Genomic DNA, 11362 nt, shown 5'->3' with positions numbered 1-11362 from the left:
TTTATATTTTTGTTCACTATAAATGGGAGATGTGAATTGCAGGATATTACCAAGTGCCATGTCCTCAGGTAGACGCCACATTAGTATAGCCATTAGCCCAAACTAAGAAAAACATTTTTCACAGTTGATACATGTGCATCCAGGTAGAATTATGTGTGTGAGTCAACATATTTCATGTGATTTAATGCATGTTATTAATGAAGTGTGCTCCATTTGAAGTAGACATTGAAAATACACTTTATTACTTTAAACAAAATGTTTAATATTTTGAGATTGCAGGAAATAGGTTGACTGCTATGTTAAACAACTGCTGTCATGGATTGCCTTGTGGATAGTATTTTCACTGTAGAAAAACAGGGATATCTAAAGTCAGAGACGGTAGAGAAAGCGAGACCCCACTCCCTAATTTATTTGGATTGGAGCGGGGCGACTCGAGTGAAATACTTATTGCCCCTCCACGCGGAGGGGGTGCCCCAGGGTGAGACTTCTCACTGGCAAAGCGGGAAAAGCGTCACCATCTTTGGTAAAGTTGTCCCATGTGATGTATAAGCAGATGCTCCTCCCCTCTCCTTCTGTCTGTCTTCCTCGTCTCACCTCTGGAACAGCATCTTAGGTTTCAACCCTTGAGTTATAACCGTGTCAGTACATGCTCCAGGCTACTCTGAATGCAGCAGGAAAATGGTAAGTCAACATGTTTTTATAAAAGTGCAGTGGTGGAATTAGTACTCAATTGTCATACTTGAGTTAAAGTAAAGATATCTTAATAGAAAATGACTCAAGTAAAAGTGAAAGTCACCCAGTAAAAAACTACTTGAGTAAAAGTCAAAGTATTTGGTTTTAAATATACTTAAGTATCAAAAGTAAATGGAATTGCTGAAATGTACTTAAATATCAAAAGTACAAGTATAAACCATTTCAAATGTCTTATATTTAAGCAAACCAGACGGCACAATTGTATTTTATTTATTTATTGGCTGATAGCCAGGGGCACACTCAGACATAATTTACAAACGTAGCGTTTGTGTTTAGTGAGTCCGCCAAATCAGAGGCAGTAGAGATGAACAGGGATGTTCTCTTGATAAGTGTGTGAATTTGACCATTTTCCTGTCAAGTACTTTTGGGTGTCAGGGAGAATTTATGGAGTAAAATGTACATTGTTTTCTTTAGGAATGTAGTGAAGTAAAAGTAAAAGTTGGCAAAAATATTAATGGTAAAGTACAGATACCACCAAAAAGCACTTTACACCACTGCAAAGTGTCAGGTTAAGATGTGTTTTGATGACTGGCAGGTAGGCTGATTCTTATTCAAACTGGGAAAGACTTTAGGACTCACAATGTCGTAACAATTGCGATTCCTCTCAGGTAATTTGAACAGTTAAAAATCAAATGGCCCAGATCTCAAATGATGACAGATTTGTAAGGAAGATTACAAAAAGGGTTTTATTTGTTCTTAGCATCCATGAAACAATTGTCAGATGTTAATGTTATTTTTGTTACATACTTGCAAACTGTCTGGCAGCGTTCCAGGTACTTTTTTGCAGTTGTGCTGTGAGTCTCAGGTGATTGCAACATGATAATCACATGAATGGGTCACATGAATGGGTTTCCTGACATGATACATACTTCTCCAGGCGTTGTGAGATGTGATGCTGTTCATAAGCAGGAAAAGACAATCTGGAACGATCTTTCTTTCAATATAGTTGTAAGTCTAACCCCTCACATTCAAATCTGGACCAGACCCACTTACACTGCTTTTTAAAAATGATTCCCCTCTAATCAGGGACTGATTTAGACCTGAGACACCAGGTGGCTGTCATCAATTATCAGGTAGAACAGAAAACCAGCAGTAGTCCAGTCCTCGTAGGGTAAACATTGAATTACCCCTGGCCCCTAATCAATTGCTATAGCTACATGTGAGGTTAATAGCTGTGCACATAATCCTAATAGGCCAACCTCTTCATGGACTACATTTGAACATTTTCGTATTTTAGGGCCTATCTTGAAATGGGCCTGTGTTCTCTTCTACCTGATGATTGATTGCACCCACCTTGTGTCCCAGGTCTAAATCAGTCCCTGATAGAGTGGAAGAATGGGACGAGAAGCAGTGGAATATGATTTGAGGTTCAGATTTGATTTGAGGGTTTTAGGGCATGAACTGGTATAGTCAGATTGAATTAAAACATAGTTATTTTAACAATTCTGGTTATGCATCTTGTTGACATTCATCCAACGACAACTTGACTTGCTTTCCACACCCTCACTGCAGAGACATTTTCTCATGAAATCATGTGACTTATAGTTAGAACATTCCTGTAACCGCACCCTGCTACAAGCAGGAAACAAGTGGACAAACCAGAAATATGACATATCTGTTTGATAGTAAACCTAGATGATAAGATGAACTGTCATCTTTTTGGTTAACCACATTGGAACATTATAATCTTTAAGGACATGAACTGGCAGAGCAGGTTTAAATAAAGTATAGTGCAATTGTTTTCAGGAAGGTGTACCCATGGTGATAGGAGGGACAGGAGGCAGACTAAGGGTAGGGCAGCCACCTGAGGACAGTATGCACTGTTCTGTGTCAGATAAATATGGCCTACAATGGCGGAGTGGTAGACTGTCTATAAAAAAATGTGCTCTACAATTGTTAACTATAATTTCATTAAAAATGACTGACATGAAAATGATCAACTAAATCACATGATGATGGTGCACCTTTACAAGTAGTCCATCTAAGTCAACTGATTTATCACACTAGACTAATACAGCAGCCATCAGCATTACATTATCAGAGTATTGAGACAGTGCTGGACAGATACCTTCATTTGTTAATGCTGTACAACAAGACACTAAAAAAAAAAAGGCTGAGAGAGGGAAGTAGTAAAACAAGGTCAACGCTGTGTACAATGAGTCTGTAATGGTACCATCTGTCATTGTTCAGACTGGATGGTTGGTTGATTTCATAAAAGATCTCAGCATTCTTTTACAGAAATACATATACATATCTCTTGATTCATCTGCTAAACATCAAATGAACAAAGATGGAGATTTATCATTTATAGTATTTTTACATACAAATTGTTTATAATAAATAATACATTACTGAATACATTTTGTTAAAATTCTAGTGATTGTTGCTATGTCAATTAAAATATGTCTGAACAAATAGAGTGAAGTAAAGGAACAGATGGAGGGAGAAAGGTGTAGAAAGAGAGAGGAGAGGGGGAGAAAGGTGTAGAAAGAGAGAGGAGAGGGGGAGAAAGGTGTAGAAAGAGAGAGGAGAGGGGAGAAAGGTGTAGAGAGAGATGAGGAGAGGGGGAGAAAGGTGTAGAAAGAGAGAGGAGAGGGGGAGAAAGGTGTAGAAAGAGAGAGGAGAGGGGGAGAAAGGTGTAGAAAGAGAGAGGAGAGGGGGGGAGAAAGGTGTAGAGAGAGGAGAGGGGAGAAAGGTGTAGAAAGAGAGATGAGGAGAGGGGGGAGAAAGGTGTGGAAAGAGAGATGAGGAGAGGGGGAGAAAGGTGTGGAAAGAGAGGTGAGGAGAGGGGGAGAAAGAGAGAAGAGGAGAGGGGGAGAAAGGTGTAGAAAGAGATGAGAAGAGTGGGAGAAAGGTGTAGAAAGAGAGATGAGGAGAGTGGGAGAAAGGTGTAGAAAGAGATGGGGAGAAAGGTGTAGAAAGAGATGAGGAGAGGTGGAGAAAGAGAGAAGAGGAGAGGGGGAGAAAGAGAGAAGAGGAGAGGGGAGAAAGAGCAGGTTGAAAGAAAATATATTCTGTAATTTAATCTCAGTGACCACTCTCTTTATATCATAAACGCATAGAATATAATGAATATTGGGTCTCTGTACCTCTGAAAGCATCCCTTCACTCCCATCATGTCTGATGTTTCTGACAACATCTCAGGACCAATCAGTTCCACAAAGTCCTCTGCTTCCACCTAGCGGAACAAAGGAGTGATTACAACTGTCAAAGCTATTATGAACAAAAACTGTTAGGAATACTGTTTAATGTTTTCTGATCTATGTTTGTTTGTAGTACTGCTTTAAACCATGAGTGAACTGAAGACATTTCCACTTTATTAAACATTTTAATGGACAGTAAATATTTTAAATTCAATAGAGAATCTCAAAAGTTAAAGTTTCTTGTTAGGCATACATCTTGGACATAATCAAATATGTTTTACTCGACAGAACCAACAAAGATGCATTTGTTTGTTTCAGTTACAATATGTTTTATATGGTGTTATTTTCTCAGTTTACAAAATCATGAGAGATCATTTATTTGAACATAAATATTTTCCATATAGCAACAGCATTGATGTATTGTTTTCTTAGTCTCAGTTTTAGAGTTATACTTGTAAACAATTTCAACAGACACTTTATCAAAATAAAACCTTTAGTAAAATCTACCTTTTATTTATATAAAATGGTTAGTAAATAGAATTTCAGCAATGTAACAAAATATACAGTGGGGCAAAAAAGTATTTAGTCAGCCACCAATTGTGCAAATTCTCCCACTTAATCTCTGTGACCACTCTCTTTATATCATAAACGTATAGAATATAATGAATATTGGGTTTCTGTACCTCTGAAAGCATCCCTTCACTCCCATCATGTCTAATGTTTCTGACAACATCTCAGGACCAATCAGTTCCACAAAGTCCTCTGCTTCCACCTAGCGGAACAAAGGAGTGATTACAACTCACTTTCCAAGAGCCTCAGGCCCTCCGGAAGGGGAGACTGAGAAAGAGAAAAGATGAGGGTTAGTCAGAGCATGACAAAGACAATAGTACACACCACATGCACTGAGGGTAGAGAATAAATTGTGTTGCTGTGGACACTGGGTAATGTGACAAACACTCACATACTTGTTTGACCTCTCTGTGATACGATAGGACTACTTATGTTACTTGTTAGTTCAGGTAGCATTCAATGTCCTGTATTTGTGTTAACCATGGCAACCAGCATTGTAAATAAAGAGATGTGCAGAAAGATAATCAGCCTCTGTGTCTGTGGATCCTTTCCCCTTATGTCAGCCAGGCCTATCTTTTCAAAGAAACACCATTTATTACAATCTCTAGTTGAGGGCGGCAGCCTAGTGGTCAAGAACTTTAGGCCACTAACAGGAAAGGTTGATGGTTCAAATCCCCAAGCAAGGCAGTTAACCCCCAACAACAATGTTAATAAAGGCAGCACCACTCTGATTCAAAGGGTTGGGTTAGTGTCTGTTTTCACAGTCTAGAAGGATGTTAAATATAACTAAATATACATTCTTTATTGGTTTTCAAAGGAAAGCATCCATATGCTCTGGCCAGTGGTTGTAGGTTGTCAATTACATATTGACTGATGAGAATGTAACCTCTGTTTTTAGCATATGTCAATACATACATTATTTTATCAGGTAAATTGACTGAGAACACATTATCATTTGCAGCAACAACCTGGGGAATAGTTACAGGGAGAGATGAGCCAATTGTAAACTGGGGATTATTAAGTGACTGTGATGGTTTGATGGCCAGATTGGGAATTTAGCCAGGACACCGGGGTTAACACCCCTACTCTTATGATAAGTGCCATGGGATCTTTAATTACCACAGAGAGTCAGGACACCCGTTTAACATCCCATCCAAAAGACGGCACCCTACACAGGGTTGTGTCCCCAATCTCTGGCCTGGGGCATTGGGATATTTTTTAGACCAGAGGAAAGAGTGCCTCCTACTGGCCCTCCAACACCACTTCCAGCAGCATCTGGTCTCCCATCCAGGGACTGACCAGGACCAACCCTGCTTAGCTTCAGAAGCAAGCCAGCAGTGGTATGCAGGGTGGTATGCTGCTGGCAAATTAAGCTACCAGCTTTATTGCAACAAACATCGCACATGTCTCTATAATTGACTACACAACCAAAATAGGCCTAATAATGCTTGAGTTTATTAAATATTTTTCAGCAAGTTTCTAATCATAATTAGAGCATGTATAGACACAAATTGCGAAAACCATTAGGTTAAAGATTTTTAAATTCAAATCACTTGAAAATAAACAATAGCATAAAATTGTCTTTTGTTATTTTAATTTGATATCACTAAACCCAAGCTATTGGCTATGCAAAAACGGATTGGGTCTCTTAGAAAAGGTTTTTAGAAGAACAGAAGGGAAAGTCGTTTGTCTTGAATGTATAATATAACATAACAACTATAATATATCCTGGCCAACCTTTACTGACCGACGCAGTCGCAGATGAAATTGAAAGTACTTTGTTGGTTTCCGCCCCTTTTATAGGCAGACTAATGGCATGGCAGCCACCTGAGGACAATATTCACCATTCTCTGTCAGATAAATATTGCCTAAAATATTTAATATTTAGTTAGCATTATATTATACGAGTTTTGAGGCAGTGCTGGACAGACACCTTGATTTGTTAAGACACTTATTTATGTGTGTACTATAGTGTAGCCTACTAGTGAACATTACTGTCAGTCCATGTTTTCATTATACTGATAACTACTGTAGTGTATCCTACTAGTGAACATCACTGTGAGTCCAGTCCATGTTTTCATTATACTGATATACTGATAACTACTGTAGTGTATCCTACTAGTGAACATCACTGTATGTCCAGTCCATGTTTTCATTATACTGATAACTACTGTAGTGTAACCTACTAGTGAACATTACTGTGAGTCCAGTCCATGTTTTCATTATACTGATAACTACTGTAGTGTAACCTACTAGTGAACATTACTGTGAGTCCAGTCCATGTTTTCATTATACTGATAACTACTGTAGTGTATCCTACTAGGGTACATTACTGTGAGTCCAGTCCATGTTTTCATTATACTGATAACTACTGTAGTGTATCCTACTAGTGAACATTACTGGTAGTCCAGTCCATGTTTTCATTATACTGATAACTACTGTAGTGTATCCTACTAGTGAACATTACTGCGAGTCCAGTCCATGTTTTCATTATACTGACAACAACTGTAGTGTATCTTACTAGTGAACATTAGTCAGTCCAGTCCATGTTTTCATTATACTGACAACAACTGTAGTGTAGCTTACTAGTGAACATTAGTCAGTCCAGTCCATGGTTTCATTATACTGACAACAACTGTAGTGTAGCTTACTAGTGAACATTACTGTCAGTCCAGTCCATGTTCTCATTATACTGATAACTGATGCACTCAGGATTCCATTCCATGTTTTATTCATGCATTAGTTAGGGACAGAGCTAGTGAAGAACAATGGGAGAATAATTGTACAAATATTTTTTTTATTCCAATTTTGTGGTATCCAATTGGTAGTTACAGTCTTGTCTCATCGCTGCAACTCCCGTACGGATTCTGGAGAGGCGAAGGTGGGACAAGGACGTCCCTGCTGGCCAAACCTTCCCCTAACCCAAGCGACACTGGGCCAATTGTACGCTGCCCCATGGGTCTCCTGGTCACGGCCAGCTGTGACAGAGTCTGGACTCAAACCAGGATCTCTAGTGGTACAGCTAGCACTGTGATGCAGTGCTTTAGACCACTGCACCACTCAGGAGGCCAGGAGATTCTTAATTAGGAAAATATCGGTCCACTCCTTTACCCCTCCTTCCTCCTTTTCTCCATGACCCAGAAACCGAGAAGTGGTGGATTAGTAGGCGAGTGGAGGAGTTTGTTCTCCTCCTTGATTATTTCCTTCGCACAACTGTTTCCTACCGGTGGCTGTCGCAGAAGAGTTTCTTGGAGCAGACAACCATGCACAACTAGCTACATTTATTTGGACAACTTTAGACATTTATTTTGGGAGTCCACCCCTGTAAACATCATAATCATGATGCCAGGAGATAATCATTTCAGTCATGTGCATTTGTTTCCAATTTTCCTTCCCTATCCTCCTCTCTTCAATTTACTCAAAAGGAATAGAGGAGAGGAGTCAAACAAAACCAATTGGGAATCCCCACCAATTGTATCCCTACATTGCTTTAGGTCCAACAAGTCCAACAAACTATATCAGAACTTCCATTCTTATAATCATAAAATAATACAACAGGAACAATGTGTATTGGACTTTTTACCAATGTATTTATCACTAAGTTTTTGAGTCAAAGGTTGTATTAATATCCGGGAATTTTGTTATTTACAGATTGATATGGGACCAGTTCTCTTCAGGATTGTAAGGCCTCTCTGAGAGTTATAATGAGTTATCAAGGGAAGCCCATGAATGATGAGACCATGGACCCTAAGAGGTATGTACAGGTTTCCTTGATTTTTATTTTATTTAACTAGGCAAGTCAGTTAAGAACAAATTCTTATTTTCAATGACAGCCTAGGAACAGTGGGTTAACTGCCTTGTTCAGGGGCAGAATGACAGATTTGTACCTTGTCAGCTCAGGGATTCGAACTTGCAACCTTTCGGTTACTAGTCCAACTCTCTAACCACGCTACGCTGGACACCACACATGTAGTCTTAAAACTAGACAGTAGTCTTAAAACTATCAGGCATGCAACAACCTGTGTCAAAGGTTTAAGAAATAGCATGTTTAGTCAATATAATTTTGTTTCATTAAAACAATAAGGTTGAACAATAATTGAAAGATAAATTTGAACAAAAATAAGCAAGGGTAAAAATGTGAGTTTTTATCAATGGACGCAATTAAGTATGTTTGTCCCATGGAGGTGCACTTAGAACAAAGTCTAAGTTTAAGCATGGGTAGCGTCATTGAGGGATTTATCCATTTTGAGGTAGTCAACTGGGTGGGGCATCACATAATTCAGGTCAGCAGGAGGGGTCAGCCAGTTAATAATACTCCTGAGAAAATATTCTATAATGGCAGGTGGCAGTAAATCAACAACCTTGGCATTATACCTGTTCAGACTATACACACCACAGGACAGTAGATGGTGCTCTGCACCTTTTTAGTTTATTTGTGAACTGCCAATACACTCATAGAAAATAAATTACTACTTTAAAATGGAGATGACCCTCAATGGCGTTGCCCATGCAGTCACAGAAGACAGCAGTGCAAGGATAGGTGCGCCATCTTCCTATATCTATGGTTTGGCTTCAGGTGGACAGTACATTTCCACTGTACATCCAACCCCTAGTGGGCAGCAGCAGCCAGGCCAAGCGCCAGCGTGGTATTCTCTGCATTGATGTCATTGACAGATTTAGACGAATATGACTAGTTTGTGGAAACAAATTGACTGCATCACCAACATTGGCTTATTGTTTCCATGCCCCGACAAAACACTGACCAGGAACTAACCAAGAGTTGTTGGTCTTGGATTACACTGTCTCTGTACACCCATGCAGATTGGAGATAGAATGTCAGATTTTTAAATTATATTGTTTGATAAATGATGGATCTTATATTTCTTGAAGTGTCCATACTGAGAAAAAAAGTCACCAACCCCCAGTTGTGATTCACTGAAGAGCAACCAATCGATGGGGTTACCTATTTCTTTAAAGGAGGGAATCTCTACTCAAGATGAACGGTGAGATTATACTCTACTATTAACCTTTACTGCAGTGGGCTAAAACAGGGTCACACAGAGTGTTTCTTGGTAGTCTTAAAGAAATATACTTTGAAACAAAAGTCTACACCTCACACACATGATTATGGGCTTAAAAACACACCTGTACCATGTCAGATATGGAGTTGAAATGTATTCAATTATGAGTTTTGTATCATATTAAACTTTATATAAATCACAGAAGACTGAAATATAACAAAACCGTTTGACATAGAAACACTGGATTTTCGCCAGGTTTTTAAAATAATGTTTATTAATTTCAGAAAAATATTAGTTATATTCCACCCATGAGGCCACGAGGTCATTTAACTGCAGGTAAGGGCTACAGACAGTTAAATGAGGATACAGACCGATATTCTAATAATTAAGCCACTTTGTAATGCTTATATACTATGGGGCTGTCCTGCCACTGTGCTGTTCCCTGTTAGTTTAAAGGGGAGAGACTTTACTCAGAAAGAGAAGTGAGATTACATTCTATTCAATTTGATGTCAACACTTATTAAAAGATTTTTGTTACTTTCACTTTTCAAAGTTGTGAATTTCTGTACTTGCAGATGCAGCTATCTGGAGCGAACATCATCATTTGGGAGTAATCTAAATTTTTCATGTGAGAGTGACCAATCATTGCATTTCACCTATTTTATCAAGGAGGGAGACTATGAACCAAGGTGAGATTTTATTATTCCATACATAATTCTAAATAGCAGTTTGTGTCATTACGATTAAGTGCTGGCAGAGGGCACACTGACACGTTTCATTTGAACAGTGCTTGGGTTATTAAGTTCAGTCGCCTATTATCAACGCAGAATCAATCTCTGGTAAGAAATGCTTTCCTCTCCATCTTTAAATAAGCATGCCCCATTCAAAAATGTAGAACTAAGAACAGATTTAGCCCTTGGTTCACCCCAGACTTGACTGCCCTTGACCAGCACAAAAACATCCTGTGGCATTCTGCATTAGCATCGAATAGCCCCCGCGATATGCAACTTTTCAGGGAAGTCAGGAACCAATATACTCAGTCAGTTAGGAAAGCTAAGGCAAGCTTTTTCAAACAGAAATTTGCTTCGTGTAGCACTAATTCCAAAATGTTCTGGGACACTGTAAAGTCCATTGAGAATAAGAGCACCTCCTCCCAGCTGCCCACTGCACTGAGGCTAGGAAACACTGTCACCACCGATAAATCTACGATAATCGATCATTTCAATAAGCATTTTTTCCACGGCTGGCCATACTTTCAACCTGGCTACCCCTACCCCGGCCAACATCTCAGCACCCCTACAGCAACTTGCCCCCCCCGCTCCTCCTTCACCCAAATCCAGACAGCTGATGTTCTGAAAGAACTGCAAAATCTGGATCCCTGCAAATCAGCTGGGGTAGACAATCTGGACCCTCTCTAAAATGATCCGCCAAAATTGTTGCAACCCCTATTACTAGCCTATTCAACCTCTCCTTCATATCTTCTGAGATCCCCAAAGATTGGAAAGCTGCCACGGTCATCCCCATCTTCAAAGGGGGAGACACTCTAGACCCAAACTGTTATAGACCTATATCCATCCTGCCCTGCCTTTCTAAAATCTTCGAAAGCCCAGTTAATAAACAGATCACCAACCATTTTGTACGTCTCTGTATATATCAATGTTGTCGCTCTTGCTGCTGGTGATTCTCTGATCCACCTCTACGCAGACAACACCATTCTGTACACATCTGGCCCTTCTTTGGACACTGTGCTAACAAACCTCCAAACGAGCTTCAATGCCATACAACACTCCTTCCGTGGCCTCCAACTGCTTTTAAATGCAAGTAAAACTAAATGCATGCTCTTCAACTGATTGCTGCCTGCACCCTCCCACCCGA

At 39.5% G+C, this 11362-nt stretch overlaps 1 long non-coding RNA gene across 1 annotated transcript; it reads left to right on the top strand.

Annotated features, from left to right (window-relative positions):
* The first annotated feature begins 577 nt into the window (after nt 1-577).
* On the top strand, nt 578-10412 carry LOC121844350. Its single transcript, XR_006081952.1, has 4 exons — nt 578-681; nt 8118-8220; nt 9357-9469; nt 10063-10412. It is a non-coding gene; the product is annotated as an uncharacterized LOC121844350 (long non-coding RNA).
* The last annotated feature ends 950 nt before the right edge of the window (nt 10413-11362 follow it).

Source organism: Oncorhynchus tshawytscha, unplaced genomic scaffold (assembly GCF_018296145.1).
Source record: "Oncorhynchus tshawytscha isolate Ot180627B unplaced genomic scaffold, Otsh_v2.0 Un_contig_5479_pilon_pilon, whole genome shotgun sequence".
Taxonomy (NCBI): domain Eukaryota; kingdom Metazoa; phylum Chordata; class Actinopteri; order Salmoniformes; family Salmonidae; genus Oncorhynchus; species Oncorhynchus tshawytscha.
Note: the sequence above shows the minus strand (reverse complement) of the source record. Positions and strands in the feature narration are given on the sequence as shown.